General features: G+C 36.9%; 1 long non-coding RNA gene across 1 annotated transcript; it reads left to right on the top strand.

The window, feature by feature from the left end:
- Positions 1-431: 431 nt before the first annotated feature.
- On the top strand, positions 432-18,023 carry LOC136991381 (uncharacterized). The gene is made up of 3 exons (XR_010883579.1): positions 432-634; positions 3,352-3,474; positions 17,804-18,023. It is a non-coding gene; the product is annotated as an uncharacterized lncRNA (long non-coding RNA).
- Positions 18,024-19,346: the final 1,323 nt, after the last annotated feature.

The following is a 19,346-nucleotide window of genomic DNA, read 5'->3' as shown; positions in this document are numbered from 1 at the left end:
TGTTATGTTAGTGTATGCAAATACATGATAAAATATCTCTCACTAAAATAATAATGATAAAATGGCTGCCAGTTAAGATGTCTTTTTTGTTTCAGTTTCAGTAAGCTTTTCCCCTGTTAATAATTTCTTGACTGTACTCACTTAAAAGCTTAGCAGTGATAGCAGAATATTATTCTGGATTAGAGGAAAAAATAATCTCAATGACAATTTATTCACATTGTTAAGTGTTTAGATACAAATAATGAGTGAAACAACTGACTCAGTGTGAGCAGTGCCAGTACTTAGTGATACCAGGTTTTCCTGCTTGGGAGCTATACAAAATAATGTTCCAAGGCTTAATGACTATGATGGAGGCAATGTTACTGTTCTGTGTTTCTCAAAGACTGTGTTACTTTTTCTGTTGTTTTTCACAGATTTGATAAACACTGGTAGTGTGCAAGCTGACGAGACTGTTGCTCTCCTTTTGGCTATAGAGGAGCAAGTACAAATGATTACCAACCACCTTTTTCCAGCAGATCCACCTTGACTGGGGAAAATGCCGGCAGCAGATTCAGAGGAGAAAAAGAATTGTTCTTCCCTTAATGGGTGCCAGTGTAGAGACGTTTCCTCTTCAGTATCGACTTCTCGCTTTAAGGTATCAGCTGTACTGTTTTTAGGACAATTGTATAAAGGGATGATATAGAATTTTTCTAAGGGACTGCTAGAAGTCATGCTGCCTGCAGGTTGCTGGAGTCTTCAACATACTGCATGTCTTCTTTCTACTCCTCCTCAATTTATAAGAGGAAACACCATCAGGAACCTTCAGACTTCTCAGTCTAGATTTCTTCTTCTCCCACATAACTGCAAAACTCTCTGACATATATCAGACAGTGCATCTTTATTCTATTTTTACACCTATTTCTTCTTTAAACTTGGCCTGTGTTTATATTTCCTACACAGATCTAGTGATGAATGACATTTGCTTCCCTCAAAACACTTCAAGTAAAGTGCTTTTTCTTTCGTTTTCAGCCTTTCCTCTAGTATTTTGTTTCTTTTATATACAAATAAAACCAAAGGTCACCATATTTTCAATTTTAGCAATGAAAGCCTGCATATTTTCTGTTAACAGCAAAATAATTTCATCATGTTTTTCTCTTTGGGATGAAAAACCTGAAAATATTTTCCAAAGGCTCTTCCTTTGTTTGTTTGCTTTGCAAATTGCAAATATTATTTAAAAAATCCCTTTCCACTGAGAAGAAATAATGCTAGATTAAAAAAAAAAAAAAGGTCAGTTTCATTAATGGGTCTATTCAGTTCTGTTTAATATTAGTAGGATCACAGAGGTATAATAGTTGGCCTTTAATTTTTATGAGGATTGTTTTGACCTTAAGCCTCCAGATCTGGCCACTCTCAGGGGGGAAAAAAAAAATCACAAAAACATCCCTCAACCCTTTGGTCTAGCCCAGTACAGCCATTTATATATAATTTTTTATGTTATTTTCTACCCAAAATAAACAAAAAAATACAAGATCTGATTAGAGATAAGAAATCCACACACAAGAATCACACCCCATTGTTGAAACACATCTATTCCTGCAGATTAAGGCACAATGCACCAATGACTTCAATTTCTTACTTTCTGGAAAAGCAAGGAAAATGTTCATAAATACTTTGTGTCCATGGATAAAGTTTTTAATAACAAAAAGATTACTCAGAGATACTATGTACAAGGTGCAATGTCCCAATCATAGTATATGAGACACTCTTAAGCCATCAAAGGTCCCATGTGGTGACTCTCTCATCTGATGTTAGAAGCCTTCACTGAAAACCAGCAGTCATTATTTTAATTTTCTTACTAGTTATTAGAATATTTCAAATGTTAGCCTGCCTCCAGTTTCTCATCAAAGATTTATCTCTCCACAGATGAGGGAACATTAGTTGAAATGCAATGTATTAGAAATATGAGGATTTCCAAACTTGTATGTTTCTAATGATCTTTCTTTCTCTGATTTATAAACCTCTTTCGCTTCCTCTCTTCCTTTCCACTGTAAAAACACAAAGTCACTGAATATTGAGACTAAACTAAAGTTATTACTGATGTGTTAGAGACATTTTAAAAGAATTATTAACTCCACAGATTGCATTTGTGATATAAGCAATCACTATATATCTCTTGAGAGTTCTGGAAGGAAATCCTAAAAATGCTGTCTGTAAATAGAAGTCTCTAACAGCAGCATGTTGATACTACAGTAAATACACTACAGAATATCCAAATACAGTGTTTAATTCTACTGGATGACAGGCTTTAGCACTCTTTCATATAGATTTCTTTCTAAGTCACCTTTAGCTCAAATATAAATGTTAATTGTGGTTAATAGATTAATCATTGATAAACTTTACTTGAGAGAGGGCTCACTTAGTTTCTACAAACATATATTATTCTTTTTTTTATCCCGCTTTTTGAACAAAAAAAGAGTGGGATAAGGGATGTCCTGGTGGTTAATGATAAGAGAGAACATCTTGGGGGGAAAAAAAATAGCTTAAAGCTTACAAGGCCAAATAAGAGCAAACAACAAAAACTGGACTGTAACTCAGCTTCTTGAGCTCAGCTGAAGATAAATTAGGGCTCAATTGATAAACATTAACCAAAGAAGAGCAAAGAAAAAATGTCATGGGCACGCACTGTCGTTTGAAAAGTTTATATTTATCAGCTGTTTCCAGATGAATTTGTCCTGCTTCTCAATTGTAAGCAATTGTTTCATATGACAAACATTCTACAATATATTTAAAAAAATCTTAATTTTACTACTTTCCATATGATGGTATGCACAAGAGAGACAATGTTGATTTCTCTCTAAAACTCAGCAGAAAGTCAGATAAGCACATATGAGTTCTGAGAATGTCTTCTTAAAAGCAAAAAACAAACAAAAAAACTAGAGAACACCATGGAATAGCTTATTCACCAAGTGACATTTAAATAACAGTACGCTGTTCTCTACGAGTTTTTTATACATACTTTCATACCATCATTGGAAATAGATCATCCTTCAAAACCAATATTGTAGATATACATACCCAGTACTTTAATGGCACAGCTATTTAGGCTCAGAGCTATGACTTAAGAATTGCAATACAGCAGAGAAAGTGCAGGTTTTTTAAAGATGTTTCAGTCCATTAGCTACTATTTGTTCATATAAATTTATTGAAATGTATTAAAAACTTCAACCAATGCTAATAACTGGACATTTAAGATGTTGGATTTGTATTTCAATTATTACTTTATCATGCCTATAGTGCCTTCAAATCAGTGTTTTATCACAAAAGGTACTTACTTCTCACCTTGTCTCTTTTCTATCTATGAAATGATTATAGAGAACAAATGCAAATGAAGAACTTAAATAGAAGAATGTGAAGATATAACCTGTGTGAAGATATCTATGAAATGAAGGTAGAAAAAAAATGGAAATAGAGCTGTTAAGGGTTTTCCTTGCATAGGTAAGCTAAGATTTGAATTGGTTGTTTATAAGCCGATAAGTAATATGTGTGGGACCAAAAGGTCCCATTTCATGTTCGAGTGACAAACAGTATAGTATGTTACAGTTTCAGTAACAGGATTTTGGGTCTTAGGTCATAATTCCAGCTTTGGAGAAGCCTAGTAATATCTGAAAAACTGGCTATTGTACCTACCCGACAACAATTTTAGTTCAGCACAATTTTGGCCCTGTTAGTACTTCAGCTAGTTGTTGCCTAATTCATCTCTTATCTCTTTAGAAAAAAGTCACTGAAAATTTTTCAGATGCATGAAATAACAGTTAATTTACACCATCTTTTGCTGCTATTGCTCATCAATTAGGCACACAGATTGTCTGTTCAGTGACCTGGACAAACACATTTGTTTTATGAAATAGGATTCTAAAGGCAGATTGTGATGAGCAATAACAGAATTACTGCCTGCAGCCTTGCAGATAATCTTCTTGCAAGTAGCCACTTTCAGTGGCCACTATTTTCAAGTTTTTGCATATTAGAGGGGAACAAATGTTGCCTGGCAGCTATTTAACATCTTTTCCAAATCTTTAAATCCTGGTTCCACAGGAGAACTTGCAATTTTCTACAGCTAGTGCTGCAAATGTGAACGTAATAATACTAGAAATGTTAATGTTCTCTGTCAAACAGTCATTTCCTGGAAAAGCCCCACATTTCTTAGTGGATGATCTTTCTTCGTTTGCTGCCTAAGGAATAAAATAAACAACATATTTCCTAAAGAGGAGGATCACAAAACATCCAAGATCCACACCATATCTTAAAAACAGAGATCTATTTCAGATTAGATCTTTGGCTGATGTAAAATAGCGAGTCCATAAATTTCAGTATGCTGTGTTTACTTCCTGTGTTTACTTACCTGAGCTGAAAAATCAATTGAGTTTAAGCAGCTAGAAAAACAAATAAGTGTTTTCTCACTAGCAGAATATTTGACAATCAGTAATGCTGGACAACATCAAACACATCAACAGTGCCTGTAAATGCTTAATAGTTAAGCGATCTGGACAAGAATCCAAGGGCATGAACTCAACTTTTGTGCATTTACAGTGGACTGATGTTATTAGAAATGAAGAATGCTAGCTATTGCAAAACAGGGAATGACCTGACAAATATGTTTAAGAAAGTGTTATTGGTGATAAACTTAGGAAATTGCTGCTCAAACTTGCTGAAAAAAAGACTGTATGTATTTACTCAAGCTCAAGTGTTCTCTAAATTACTACAACCCTGAAAACTATAGAATAGTTTTCTTGCTGAATGATTTATTTTTAGAGATTACAGGGATTCTTTTGCAAGTTCATCTAAAACCAATTTTATGAAAAAAAAATTGAACTTCCCTGGAGTATTCCTAGAGATAGATTTTCGCTCTCTGAAATAGCAATAAAACTTTGAATATGATTTCAACCTTAAACAACATGCAGCCAAAATTGACAAAATAAAATCAAAGCAAAACATTTTGTAATATTTGAGGAAAAAAAAAATCATAGATTTTTTTTGTTTTTTTTTTTTTGGTGATTTAGGGCACAAAAAATGGTCACTTTTTCCAGAAGTTTAACTGGAGTGATGGAGCATGCCCTACTATAATCAGCCTCCCTCAGTGAGGTTTTTGAGATCTCCATGAATTTACAAATCACATTTAATTTCCTCCAGTTGCCTTAGACCTCAGCCTGCCCATAATCTCCTTAAAAATAGACTAGTGTGTTTTCCAATTCCAAAATTCATAATTGAGCATGAGAATTTCATTCCCAGAGAGGTGCATTTCTTTTGTCTAGAGATATGTATATGAATTCGGACTACTTTCAGAGTATTCTCTTGGTCCATCCTGGCCGTTATGAATACCATTCTGAGGGGCCTAACTTTCTTTATACCCTTGTATAGGGGATTAGGTGACTAACTCAGAGCTATGGATTCTATCTGGGGAATAAGATGCCTAAAGTATTCCACTCTGTGTGTCTAGTCTAAAGACAGACATTGTCATTTCATTATGCCCTTATATTTGTGTAATTTTACTTGTATCAGTGAAAATATGTTTCCATAAAATGGCTTTGGCAGAACGGAATACCCCAGTCTAAACATCTCTAGGGTGATAAGGTAGTAAGAATGCCTTTTGAATTACTACCTATAACACTATATTTTAGTATGTATCATTTATGAATGTAAAGAAGAGACAGTAACAATCTCTCAGTGCCCAATTCTTAAATGTCCTTTCAGGTTCAAGAGAAAATGTTTATCATTTTATCAAGAAGTAAGCTGGAAATCTAATCCATTTTACTGAAACAAGCAAACAAACAAAACCCTCTCAAAAAGAAGCAGAGTAGATTTGCCAGTGGTGCAAATACATCAAGATAAAACAATTAAGTTGGGTTTCTTTCTTCTTCTTTTTTTTTTTTTTTTTTTTTTTGACAGAACAAGATACGTTCATGTGAAAAGTTAAAACATTGTTCTGGTACAAATGCAGCAATCCTAGCAAGTGATAAAAAGTGACTTGAAATGTTCCCTATGTATTCTATTAACTATGCAAATTTAATAATGATCACTTTCTTATAGAGTGGGAAGAGGGAGCTAGTCTTTAAGCAAATTAAAAAAACTGGAAGCCATATTCAGTTGCCTCTGTCTTAGTAAGACAGAAACTCATGATGCTTGAATGTACGTTATCAGCAATACTGACAGTTGAGAAGACACTTAGCAAGAGAGATAGTAGATGGACAAATGCAGACTGAAATGAAGTACACAGTAGAGAGAGACAGAATGAAAAATTTACATTTTGGGAACTGTAGTAGTACCTAAAGAGAGAAACAATAGTGGACATTTTGAAATTAGCAAACTAATTTTCTGTTATCTAGGGTTAATGGAATCATTACATGCAATGAGAACACAAATTTTTTGGACCGGGCTGTCATAAAGAAGACATGCTCCTGTGTACATACATTGTATCTATTTTGTCTCTAATTTATTAGAGTAACTGATATAATTTGAATAAATTGAGGAGCTTATGGGTATGCTATCCTTTTTCATATCAAGAATGCTCAAGGCAAAGGAATAATTCCCTGGCATTTTTCTTCATGGAAAAAAAACAGCTATTATTTCAGATGAATATTTAAGTAAAATAGGAACACATTCCTTCTATTCTTTTTAGAATAATGTGTAAAAGCAGTACTAAAAATGGAAAGTATTCATTGTGACATTTCTGTATTCAGCTGTTATTTTCTTCTCCACCTCCTGGATGATTTTGTTATTGGATCTGATCCCATGCTTGTTGAAATCAGTAGGAGCCTTTTTACTGACTTCAATAGAGCAAGAGTAGGCCTGTGGTAGTCAGAGCGGCTTGAATAATTAAGAAAAATAGCTTTGTATATCCCCAGTGGAATAAACTCCACTTTAGTTCTGCCTTGGGCCCAGTGAATAAAGTATTTTGTCAAAAATTAGACTTTTGCCAAAAACAATTCAGCTGCAACAATAATGGGGCATATGCTTGGCTTTCCTAAATATATGCAAGGAGACTGTTTATAACTTAATTACCTTATTTTATTTTGTTTTCCTTGATCAGTGTTTGTAGACTTGGCAAGAGCTCAAGAGTTTTGTTGGTTTTCTATCAGAACCCTGAAAGGCCATGCTCTGTCCTTATGCAAGGCATGACTGTTATTCCACTATCATTGCTGTCTAGTATGTGTAATTTGCTGACCTCACTCTCTGTAAATACTTTCTGTCTGACCCTAATGTAATCCTGAAACTTTTGTCTAATTAGACCAGGCTGAGGGATCAGTGCTATCCAGTGGGAAGATTACACAGGCTGAATATAATGTTCACTGTGAGATTAGTCACAATGATGACATAATTGCCATAACATCGCTATCACTGGGGAATTAGCATCAAGGTGATTCTATGTTGTTTTGGCAAAGGACGCAAACTGAATGTGCAATTTTGTTCTTTAGCTTTACAGTCCTGGTTATTTTTATTGGTCTGACTGTGGAATGATACCAACATTACATCTATTTTGTAGAACCTCAACAGTCAAGTCAATTTTATATTCTAAGCTTAGTGGCAAATTTGATAAAAATTGGGTGTGCCTACACACACAAATGGAGACATGTTCACTGCACTTACCTGCTCTTGGTTAGCCAATATATTGCCTGTGTTCCAGACCAAACTGGTAGCTAGAACAGAGTATTTTGATACGCACATCTACCACCATCTTGGAAATTCCCATGAAGCCTGAGCTTGGTTTTGATCTTGAATGTAAATACCTTGTGTTAGGGTCCTAAGTACACTAATAAGCCTTAATGGCCCTGCCCAGCCTCACCTGGGACCTCATGGGCTCAAGAGCCCTATTTCAGCTCAGCCCAGGGCCATCAGTTCTTCTCTGAGCTATGTTGTAGGTGTGCCCATCTCCAGCCTTGTCTCCTGGATGAAACTCATACACCTAGGTGGTAGTCTTGTCTCTGGCTCCTAGCTGGAGCCCTGGGTGGAGCCTGGACCTGGTTCATTGCTGGCTGTGTCTGGGGCTGTCAATGGACTCTGATGTCAGCTTAGGTGCTGTGGCGCTGTGCACTGTCAGCAAGGGCACTGCCTGCTCTGGCGTCCTTCCTGGCTTTTCCCCCCTTCTGCAATAACTCCGCTTTCACTGCTCTCTAATGCTTTGAGTGTGCACCTAAAGGCATGTGAGATGCTCACCCCTCTCACCTTACAAATCTTCATTTGGCTTCCTACTTTAGAATTAATTGTACATTAAATGATGCTTGGATATAAAAACAAACCTGGAAGCAGGGACAGGAACCCAGTAATAGCTCATCCCAAGTGAGTGTTCTAACTACCAAGGTTACAGCATAACCTTCCACTTGTCCTCTTTTTTTATTTTGATTTTTCTAGTGGCTATTTTTCCTGTGTGTCATCACAGCTTCCACAGCAAAGGTACACAGTGCTTCCGTGTAAATAGTCTGTAACTTCATGGTTAAGGCATTCACTTCAAAGACTGTGTCTCTGAACTCCTTTAGCTTGGGAAAGGACTTCTAGTTCTTGAGCTGTTGTTACTGTTATTTTATAAGTGGTAGGCACTAACAGTGCTGCTTTTTACAGAAAGAGAAAGTGCTGTTTATTTCTTTGCTAGGAAAAAAAAAAGATTAATACTAGGAGAAGGTTCAGGGCTCTGTATGCCACATATAAGGGGGCACCAGTCACTTTAGCACCAGTTATGGTAAAGTATCAGTGGGTTTTTTCCTGGGTAGCTGTGGGCCAATTCAGGCAGAATGCTTCTGACTTTAGACTGACCTCTGCTTAGTGCGATGGTTGTTTTGGATTGACATTTTGAGGAACGTAATTCTTCTTGAGCCTTATAGGTGGATCCTTGGGGCTAAATCAGAGCTCTGCATTTCATGTTTGGCACTTCGATCCACACTTTGATACTGCTGAAGTGTTTGTTGTTGGTGGTGTTGCTTATTTTTTTAAATTTGCTGTAACCTGGAAAGACTCATTTTAAAATTGAAAATTAAATGCATGTAATCTGTGACTAGTGGTGAGGTTACCTTTCTAATAAGGCAATTGGAATCATGAAAAATTTACATGTCAAAGGCTGCAAACTGCTAAGAGCTAAAGAGTTTTGGGAAGCCATACAACATAAGCAGTTAAATATACAAGCCTAGAAAATTCCAGTTCTCCTAATGAATGTAATTATCAAAAAAGCACTTGCACAGCCTGTTAGAGCTTGAAATAAAGCTTTCCCGTTTCTAATGGACTTACTTGTAAAACAAACCTAACCACTGAACAGTGTTCTTTGTAATGTTGACTGTGTATGTGACTATATGTATTTCAATATTTAATAAACTACATTAAATACTAAGCATCCCGTAGAAGGATAAAACTTTTGTCTATGTTAAAATGAAAAACAGAGGCACTGACAGTCCTGATAGGATGTGAGCTTTGGAGTCTTTCTGTGCCCCAATAAATACTTAAGTTTGACAATGCAGAAATGCTCCAAATTAAAAAAAGGAAATGTTATGCGTAGAACTATCCTTTACTAATATAGATATAAAAAATGAAACAAGCTTTCAGGCACACAAATTCTTCTTCAGGTAGGAAATAGGATTAGCTAATTTATTAATTCCTGCTTAGATAGGAAATCAAATGGATGGGTTCTTAAAGAAGTCGAAGGGGCTGAATGCATGTTTCTTGTCTTCCATTGAGTGTCGGGGATACAGGTAGCTACAGGTCAGGTACTTATTTTTAGAAAAAGTAAAAAGTTCTTGTTTTCAAAAGATTAGTTTTTCAATCTGATGCAAAATGTGGAAAATATTGGTCCAACTTTCCTACAGGGATCAAACACTAGCTTACATAATTCTATAAATTCCAAATCTTCTTAACCTTAGCCAAGAATCCACTCAGGAAATGGCAGTGAATATATCAAAGGCCCCAATGGAAAAATGTGTCCAACAACTTGGGAGAGAGTGAATCAGTTTATTTAAACTAAAAACAAACTAGCTTTTGAAATTCAAAATAGTTTATGTTAATGACTTATTTATAATGGATTTTGATTTTATAAATGGAAAGCTTGAAACATAGGACAGCTTTGGCTTGTCCAGGAAGGACTATGATCTGGTGGATTAAGCTCTTGTCTTCAAAATAGAAAATCTATTGAATGAGACTTTTGAAATTAATGTCCAGAGCTGCATATAAAACTCCATAATTAGCCACATGCATAATGCATAGATGCCTTGATTTTTTTCAAAAGCACTGCGCCCTCTCAAAGGCATTTTTCAGATCCCACTAAGGATAATGCAATATCACTAGGCTCATCATTTTTTGCTGGCAGTCAGAATCTCTAATTATATAAATAAGAGGCTTAAGTTTATTATTTTTAACTCTTTGGTTACTAACTGTAGTGAATCTCAGTTTGTTCACCACTAAAATGGACTAAAATTCTGATATTAAGAAAACTAAGTTATCTAATAGAATAAGCCTAACAAGCTGTTATGTTGTATTGCTACAAAATATTAAATAGATACACTGGTGGAGGAAATTACCCACCTTACAGTGTATTTTTTTCTTTCCCTTGAGGAAGGATAAAATAAAAGCTATTTTAAAAGTAAAATACTTTGTAATGTTTATTTCAGGAGCTCATTTATGCTTCCTACTGAGAAAATGATATTCCCAAGGGGCCTTTATCTACAGTTTATGAAACTTCAAAACTTCTTAAAACTTCAATTACTTTAGGTTAAATATTTTTCATCTAAGTTCATAGGAACATATTCGGACTAGGTTTCTTTGTTCTGTGTTATTTAAAGAACCCTCAACTTTTTTTTTTTTTTTTAAGATTAGTCATAAGGGACAGGACTGTGCAGACTGTTGAATGATGTATCGCTGAAAGAGTATAACATCTTCACCTGTTATTGACATCTAAATCAGGGCTGAAAATCAATGAGAAACTCAAGATACTCAACTCCTGACAGGATTGAATGTACTGATTTTATAGATCCTGTTTAACGGTAGTCAAATGCTTCTGTTTTTTGGCATTTTTTAAGTTATTATTATAGATAGCCTTAATGTAGCCTACTCATTTTGTTTTTTTTTTCTGTCTGGGATTTTTCATTCCAGCAGTCTTCTGAGTCATACTGATGTTGGAGATGATATACGAGTGGGCCAGACACAGGAACTGGTTTATGGGCAGACAAACCATGGCCAGAGGGGTTGTAAGGCAACAATTTCAAATCCCAGTAGCAAAGCTGTTTGGGAGCTGTCAGAGCGTGGGTGAATCTAAGATAGTATTGTGTTTACCTAATGCTGGAGACTGCTAGATGGTAACCACATCGATCATCATTTACAAGATCTTTAGTGCAGAAATTGTAAATTGCCTCTTTTTACCCTTCAGACTCATGGATGCCTTTCTGGTCAGCTAGCAGAGGAGCTTACTACTTAGTTAAAATGTGGCAATAGCACTTGCATTCTAGCATAAACTAAAATAACACTAAATATTTGAAAGTTATGTTTGAAAGGAGAATAATACCTATTTGAAAGGAGAATAATACCTGTTATAGATTTGCAATAGAGCATTAAATTCACTGTCTTCCTTGTACAAGTCTTCCTGCAAGCACAGCACCTATCAGTAGGAATAATTGCTTTGAGGACATAATGGTGTTCAAAGGAGGAAGTCTAGTCCTCCTATTATCAGGGCTAAAATGACACTGAAAGTTATTAGGACTTCTTTACTGGTAATTTTTGGTCTAATAAGATCTGATATCAGCAGTAATTACAGAAACAGGACTTCTTATTTTCATATAACAAACTACTGGATTTAGGCCAAGAGCTTATTGCTGCAGAAATATCAATGTCAATAACACTGTCCTTTTGCAAAATACTTCTGTTTCGGAAACACTTAAAGTTGAATACTAAACAACTTTGTACTGCATGAACATGGGATAAGGCACGAGTCTTCTAGTGTCATTTGAAAAAGCCATAATTTAAGAAAACAATTTGTTTTAGAAGCCCTAGAATTAATGAAGTCTCATTTATGACAGAATAGTGTTCTGCATTCTCTATACCTGTCCTACAAAAGCTCTAGAGTCTTCCTCTCGCAGATTCATGGAATAATTCAGGTTGGAAGAGACCTCAGGAGGTTATCTAAGTGTCTCTTCTCACCCTGCTAGAATACCGACTTTCTTCCTGCATGCCCTAAACACAACGTGATTCCTTGCTTGCAAAATCTGTTTTTCCCAGTTCATTAATTATCCTATCATCTTTCCTTTAGACCCTCCAGCATTGCCTCTCACATGAGACACTCCTTCATCCCATAGCTTCATCTCCTGTTCCCCACTTAACTATGTCTGTGCTAATTCCCCTGCCTTTGCTTGGACTGCTGGCTGGTATGTGCAGTATTTGTTGGTTAGAACTACATATATCTGATTAGACAGAAGTTTCTACTTACAGATGGTGAGGCAAGTCAAATAGCCTGGATCAGAGCTCTCCGCTTCCTTCAGTGGAGGCATTATCACTGTGTTTTAGATCTGTTTGCTAGTTGTTATAAAATCTGTGGGGAATGTAGTGTCCTTGATCTCCACTCTTTTGATGAACTCAGCTGAAATTGTCCACGGGTTTAAAAATCACTTAAGGTATGAGAGACTGATACCCAGTCAGACAGTGAAATTGCTTTATACTTGTTCCAGTAGAAAAGCAAGTTGAAGATAAATTACATTTGTTTGAGTATGGGGCATATGGCTATCAATTTAGTGGGTTTCATACGTAGAAAGACAGTAGGCTCCCAACTTCAACAATGAAGATGTTGCTACTTTGAACGTAACTGTATAGTTGACTCTAAGTCCACAGAACACAGCAAACTAAATCTTAACATTAAGATTGACTTCAGGCCTAAAAATCCAAGCAAGTAATAAATTGCAAACTATATATGCAGTTTGTATATATAGAAATTTATGTATACATTTTTCAAAGCCTTATCTATGAAAGGGGCTTATTCTGTAAGTTCTTCTTCTTCTTCTTCTTCTTCTTCTTCTTCTTCTTTTTTTTGTTTTTAATAATTTCCCCAGCTAATGAAATAGGAAAGCAAACTAAAGACAATAGAAGAGAAGGAACAGAGCTGATAAATATTGTACATCATTCTCATCACTACTCTGGCATACGGCAATCCTGTAGTGTGTTATTGAGAAAAAAGTCTACATCAATTGACAACTGACTATTTCTAAAAATATATATATTTTTTTCCTCAGCATCCTGCCAATTAATCAATTAAATGCAATATAAAGGATACACACTAAGCACTATCATCAAACATTGGTACAAGAAGCACCAGGAAATCTAACACTAAGATTTTCAGAACAGTTCAGGGTAAGCATGATATTGATGTAAAAGGCTTATACTCTTTTCTAAGTAACTTACAGGAAATTTGTATGGGACAAAAAGCTATGATAATTCTAAAGTGTAAAGAATTGCAGTTGTGTGTCTTGCAGATGTACTTACATGATAAAATTACTTTTGGTAGACTAAGAAGTAACATGGAAGCTCTAGGCTCCCTTGGCCTGGGAGTAGCAGGAATGCAGAGATTTTCAGAGTACCACTCTCAGCCAAGGAACAAATTCTAAAGTTTGTTTTCTGTCCAAAAGAGACAACCTCACTGATTTTTTGTTTTGTTTTGTATAGCCACTCATTCTTTCTCAGTTTTGCTAGTGTGTTTTTTTCAAAATATACTTAACACCCTTCTGATCACAGGTGGTAGAGTACAATTCAAAAATCTTGTAATGTGTCTTATTTTATACTATCCTATTTTTATAGGTCCAACAGCTATTTGAGAGGGCTCTGCTCTGTATGTTATAAGATTGGAGTGAAATATTGAAGTAGTCTTTTGTTTTCTATCAAAGTCTTTGCATTATTTCTGTTTTCCACCTTTTTACTTTTTTTTTTCTCTAGAAGTAATCTCTCTGTGTGTAAATACACATATGCAATTCAATCTTATAAAGGAAGCCCAAGGGAAGGTCACTGTTGGACCTAAAGACACATTAAGAGGTGATTAGCAGCTTTAGACCACCTCTGGGCTCGGTACTTGAAGTAATGATGCTAGAGATTTTTTGATCCCCCCTCCCCTCCTCCACACACAGATTCTCTGTTACACTGGTGAATTAAGATGGGCAACATAGATTTGGAGAGGGAAATAAGTCGATGGTGTACTAGTATGTTAGTGTGGAGCAGGGGAAAAAAGCTCCTCCGCTATTCTGGCTCTGCAGCCTGAGGCCCTTCCTACACCCAAGTCAGTGTTATAAGGAATTGTCTACTACAAGGCCATGCTAAGGGTCTGTCTCATTTTACTCTGGCTGTTTCAAAAAGTGCTAGCAAAGTCAGTCCTTCTGTTCTGCCCACTTTAGGCCAGGCAGGATCCACAAGCAGCGCATGGCTGTAACAAACAAACTTTCAGCAGGTCAGGGGTTTGTGGATTAGTGACCAGAAAATGTTTGTCTGTGCTGGTGGGAGACAGCATGTCTCGTAGCAATGGCCTGTGAGGAAAGTTACAGTCTAGAGGTGATAACTGGTATTGATGTTGTCTACTTGTAGTTTCACAGAAAGGGGGGACTTGTATGGAAGAGTAATTCATGCTCTGAGTTAGAGCTATTGTCATCAAATTAAAGCAAGTTTCTTGAATGCCCGGTTGTCCCTCTTCCTTCCCTCCTCTTGGTGTTTGTGGTACAATGAACTCATTTTTGGGAAATGAATATAGATTTCTGTGGGCTTCCCAAACTGAAAAAGGTGGTGAAACTCCCTCTTCATGAATCCAGAACTTCAGAATCTCTTGTGTTGTATCAAAAATGCACTGTCATAAGAATCACAAAACTGACCACAACAATGTCATATTCATGACAACAATTGTTAGTTTAAGTCAGTCATATAAGCCAATGTATGAAGTACTTTCATGGAATTTTTTGGAACAAATGAGACCTGGATTATAAATTATAGGGATGGTTTATATTAACAGTTCTTTAAAAAGATAGCCATTAGAAAGAATTTTCCTTCCCCCCCCCCCCAACTTCTTGTAGCTAATGTTGTAATGAAGCACACTATAGTAAGTAGACTATGTGCTCCTCTGATATCCTTCTCTGAAAGAAGCTGCCTTGTATGTTGAATGTAGGGTAATAAAATACCATGGATGGGTTACTAGCAACAAGCAGAAGGCAAATGTGTAACTGACTGTAGGAGACAATGCACTAATTTCCACCTGCCTCAGTCACAGGTGACAAAACAAAGTTTCATGGAGGACCATATACACTTTCTCTTATGTTCTTGGCTATCTTGAAATGTTACTTCTCTTCCACCTTAAAAGCAGCCTGGAATGGTCAGTGGGGTCAGAATCTCAGACAATTTTCATAAAATGTACAGAATTGGGGCCAGTGTTGCAGGATCCAAATAGCACTTTACTACTAATATAGCCGAAATAGTGAAGGGACTTAGAAGGTCTCAAAAGGGTTAGAGAAAGGAAAGTGAGTTGGCAGCAAGATAGTTTTTTGTGGAAAAGGGAAAGATAAGTGGCTGTAATGTCCTGCTTCAAGTACCCAGAGTAGCCAGAGAATTGTCAACTAAACTTAATTGCTGGCAACAGCTTGGTTCCTCATTAGCCATTAATTACTGTGGCCAACTGCAGCCCTTTATTGTTCTCTTGATGTTGAATACTGTCCAGTCTCTGATTCAGTCGCACAGATGGATGAGCTAAATGATGTTTAACTTTTCAGAAAGTTTTAGAAACACTGTATGAGCTATATGGTAGCCTTTTTTGGGGGGGAGGGGGGCACCGAGGGGAGTGTCAGTAGATCAGATGCTGTGGCAGTGTTTCCATTACCTAGTAGTGCAGTGCCACAGGAATGGATGTGTAACAACAAACTGCTGGTGCTGAGGACCTGAGCTGCACACTACATGGGTTTTGAGGCTCTTACTTCTGACTAGCTCTAGTCTGGTCCCATGGACTGATCACCCACTAATGGCTAGAGTGTGTTAGGTGCAATCCTAGAATGCATCCTTCAGTTTAGCTTCACCTGAAAAAGTTTAATTTGTATGCTGATGCAAACCAAAGCATAGTATGTGGGTGCAACTGGGAGATTAGTTTTCAAAGAACTCTTCTGCTTCAGTCTAAAACAGAAGTACAGATGCTGCTTGTGAGGTATGCACACAACCACATCAGAATAGCTGGCAAACCTTTTCTCTATTATCCATGTCATTGGATACTCATAAGAATACAGAAAGCTGAGGCATCCACAGCTTGGGGGAGAAAACTATTCCTTCCAAAAACTTATGAGCAGAAATTAATGTCTTTAATATTTATATAATCAAAAGGACAATTAAGTTGTTCAGTATATTGTATTTCTTGATTTGTTCTCTTTCCTTTAGTAAGAGAAAGGAAAAGAAAGGATGTTATCTTGTTTTCTTTGTATCTGTAATCATCACTTTCTTGTGACAAAGTTCTATTGTATTTGTATTTCCTGCCAAAACAGCATTCAGAAATATATGGAAAATTTACTTTTTAAAAACTTTGTGTGAACAAGTCAAAAATATATGAACACAATTTCCTGGGGGTTTTAGCCTCTGGGATTGCTAAAAATATATATATTTTTCAGTTCTATATCCAAACAAAGCACTTGCCAAATAAGTAATTTCCCATTTCACTACCTACCTCTCTGATATTGCTTGTCCTTTGTACAAAGCTGTACAAAGAAGGTAAGCGTCACTATCTCTTCTTTTGCATACAGGAATGTATTTAAATGTATTAGCTCCTCTAATATGAGCTGTCTGGATCAAGACTTTCTCCTGGCTTAAGTAGACTTTCCTTAGACATAAGCTCTATCCCCACTGATCAGTTTGGAGGACAGTTATGCACCTTTGGTTCAGGATATTTTGGGAGAAGTATGAGAGGCACTGAACACAACCTGAAACACAGGAAGCTACATCTGAGCATAAGAAAACACTTTTTTTCCGGTGAAGGTGACTGAGCACTGGAGCAGGTTGCTCAGAGAGGTTGTGGAGTCTCCTCCTTTGGAAATATTCAAAAGCTGTCTGGACAGGGTCCTGGGCAACATGCTCTGGTTGACCCTGCTTAAGCAGGGGGCTTGGACCAAGTGATCCCCAGAGGCCCCTATCAACCCCAACTATGCTGTGGCTCTGTGCAGGACAAGATTTTTAGCAGAAATTCCCCCTTTTAAATTGTCTTTGGTTTTTATTTTCTCTTCTGTTATACTGTACTTAGGGCGTTCAGCCCAATATTAACAGAAGTCATCAGTGTGGACAGGATCCAAGTTTCAAACTCATTTATCATCCTCCCTGATGATCCTAAATGTAATAAAAGCCAATCATTTGAATTAGATAATGGCTCATTTTGCTTTCTTAGTATATAAATCTCATCAAAAAACCTTTTACAAATGATCTATATTCCATTATTGCATAAAAATAACTTAGATATGGAATGTGGATATTGGTCTTTCCAGTGTTAGAAAAAAATAAGTTGTATTAATCTTATTACACATGTTAACTCTTAAATGTTTACATATCCATTTGACTTGAAAAACTGTATAAAGATAAGCTTTATAAGCTATTCATTTTATTCTAGAAATCAATTTGTTTACCTTATGGAAACATTTAAAAAATGTAAATATAGAAATATATCATTGTTGGCTTGTTTTGGTCTGTTTTCTTTTGAAGGGGGATGGAAAATAAGGTAATGGAGTGATACGAAATTTAAATTTGCATGGCAATATGTTACCTAGATATTGTTCATAAAACATCTGGTCCTAATTCTTTTCTTTTTTTTTTTTTTTAGGTGTAGTAGTTCATCTACAGAAAAAATTAAGGATAATGTTTTCATCTCAGTGGATATATTGCTTGGCCCAAAGAAGAATTCACATACATAACCCCTTTAAAAGGGGGCCAGGGGGAGATAGTGTTATATACTTCAGTGTGCACCAGGGAAAGTTAAAGAAGTGCAATATCATAGCTGATGTGATGCTGTTCTGAACTAAGTGCTCCAAGAGAGCTGTATACAGTGCATGTGTGTTGATGCATAAAGGAAATGAGCTGCTTCTGATGTCATCTTATTCATTTCTGTCTTTACTCAGAAACTGCAAGCAACACAGAGGAAAGTCATGAGGAAAAACTTAAAATTCCCTCAGGCTGACCTTATCTGGTGTGCAGTGCTTATATATGATAGGCTTTTATCCAGTGCAAAAATGGTAATTTTTATGGTATCTCCATGTTTGGTAACTGGCAGTTATACAGAAGAACAGATTCAGCTGTCTAAGTCTCAAAATCCCCAGCAGCAGGGTGATGTAGTCCTGATACCAGTAGGTCTGTGGCAGCAGATCCTAACTGCCTTACCCAGCTGCTTGCCTTTCAGTAGGGAATGCATATCCATATTTGTACGGGTATCCAGAGATGTGCCTGCAAAGTGGCAGTTATTGCTGATCTGCCAATTTTCCAGGAGCTCCTAATGCTCTGGCTAGCAGGGAGATAGCTCAGGTCTTGAGCTGCACACAGCATATGCTGTGGAGAAAGTCAAAGTGGAGTGAGGTGTTGGTTTAGGGTTTATGAAGGTAAAGAGAAAAAAATATAGCAGTTTTGGAGGGTGGTGCTGTTGAATGGGGTTGTAGCTATGCTGAACAGGTTTGTCTGTTAAGTGTACATACAAGTAGAAGTGGGAAAAGACAGAGATCTTTTGAGGGGGGTCTAGAGGTGGAAGGGAAGGAGCAATGCCTTTCATGTTCACGGTGAGGGTATGGGGAACATGAGAGCACCGGCTCCATTAGGGTTCTCTGATCAGGGACATTTTCAGTGCAGAAGGGATAATAAGTAAAGGGGGCAGCAATTTAAAAAGAGAGGAGAAAAAAAAAAGAGAGAGAGAGAAAGAGACACAAACCTGACGGATGAGGGATAGTGGAGACAATGGAAAAGACCAAGAGACTTCAGTTGCTAAATGATTAAATGCAGACATGGTCAACCTGAACTCTGTAAAGAAGGTGGGAACAAGACAAACGTGAGGATTTTTAGATAACAGGGAGGCCTGCGGGACTATGTGAGACTTTCTAAGGATATTTGGGGGAAGGGGATTAGGGATGAACACAGAGGGGAACAGAAAGGAGGGAGCATAAAAAGGGGTGGTCACATGTAGGCAGTTTTCTCTCAGTACTCTTGTCTGACCGAGCCCTGTGCTGCATCACTGCGGTCTATTCTATCTTCTTGCTAAATGCTTTCCTACTATCCTTCCATTTAACCTCGCTCTGTCTCATGTGTGAGTGCTGTCGTGGCAAGCTGCCAGCAACTGGACAGACATGAGCAAGTGAATTGGGGCCAGCAACTGGAGTTGGCCC

Source organism: Apteryx mantelli, chromosome 2 (assembly GCF_036417845.1).
Source record: "Apteryx mantelli isolate bAptMan1 chromosome 2, bAptMan1.hap1, whole genome shotgun sequence".
NCBI lineage: Eukaryota > Metazoa > Chordata > Aves > Apterygiformes > Apterygidae > Apteryx > Apteryx mantelli.
The sequence above is the reverse complement of the archived record's forward strand: the minus strand, read 5'-3'. Positions and strand labels throughout refer to the sequence as shown.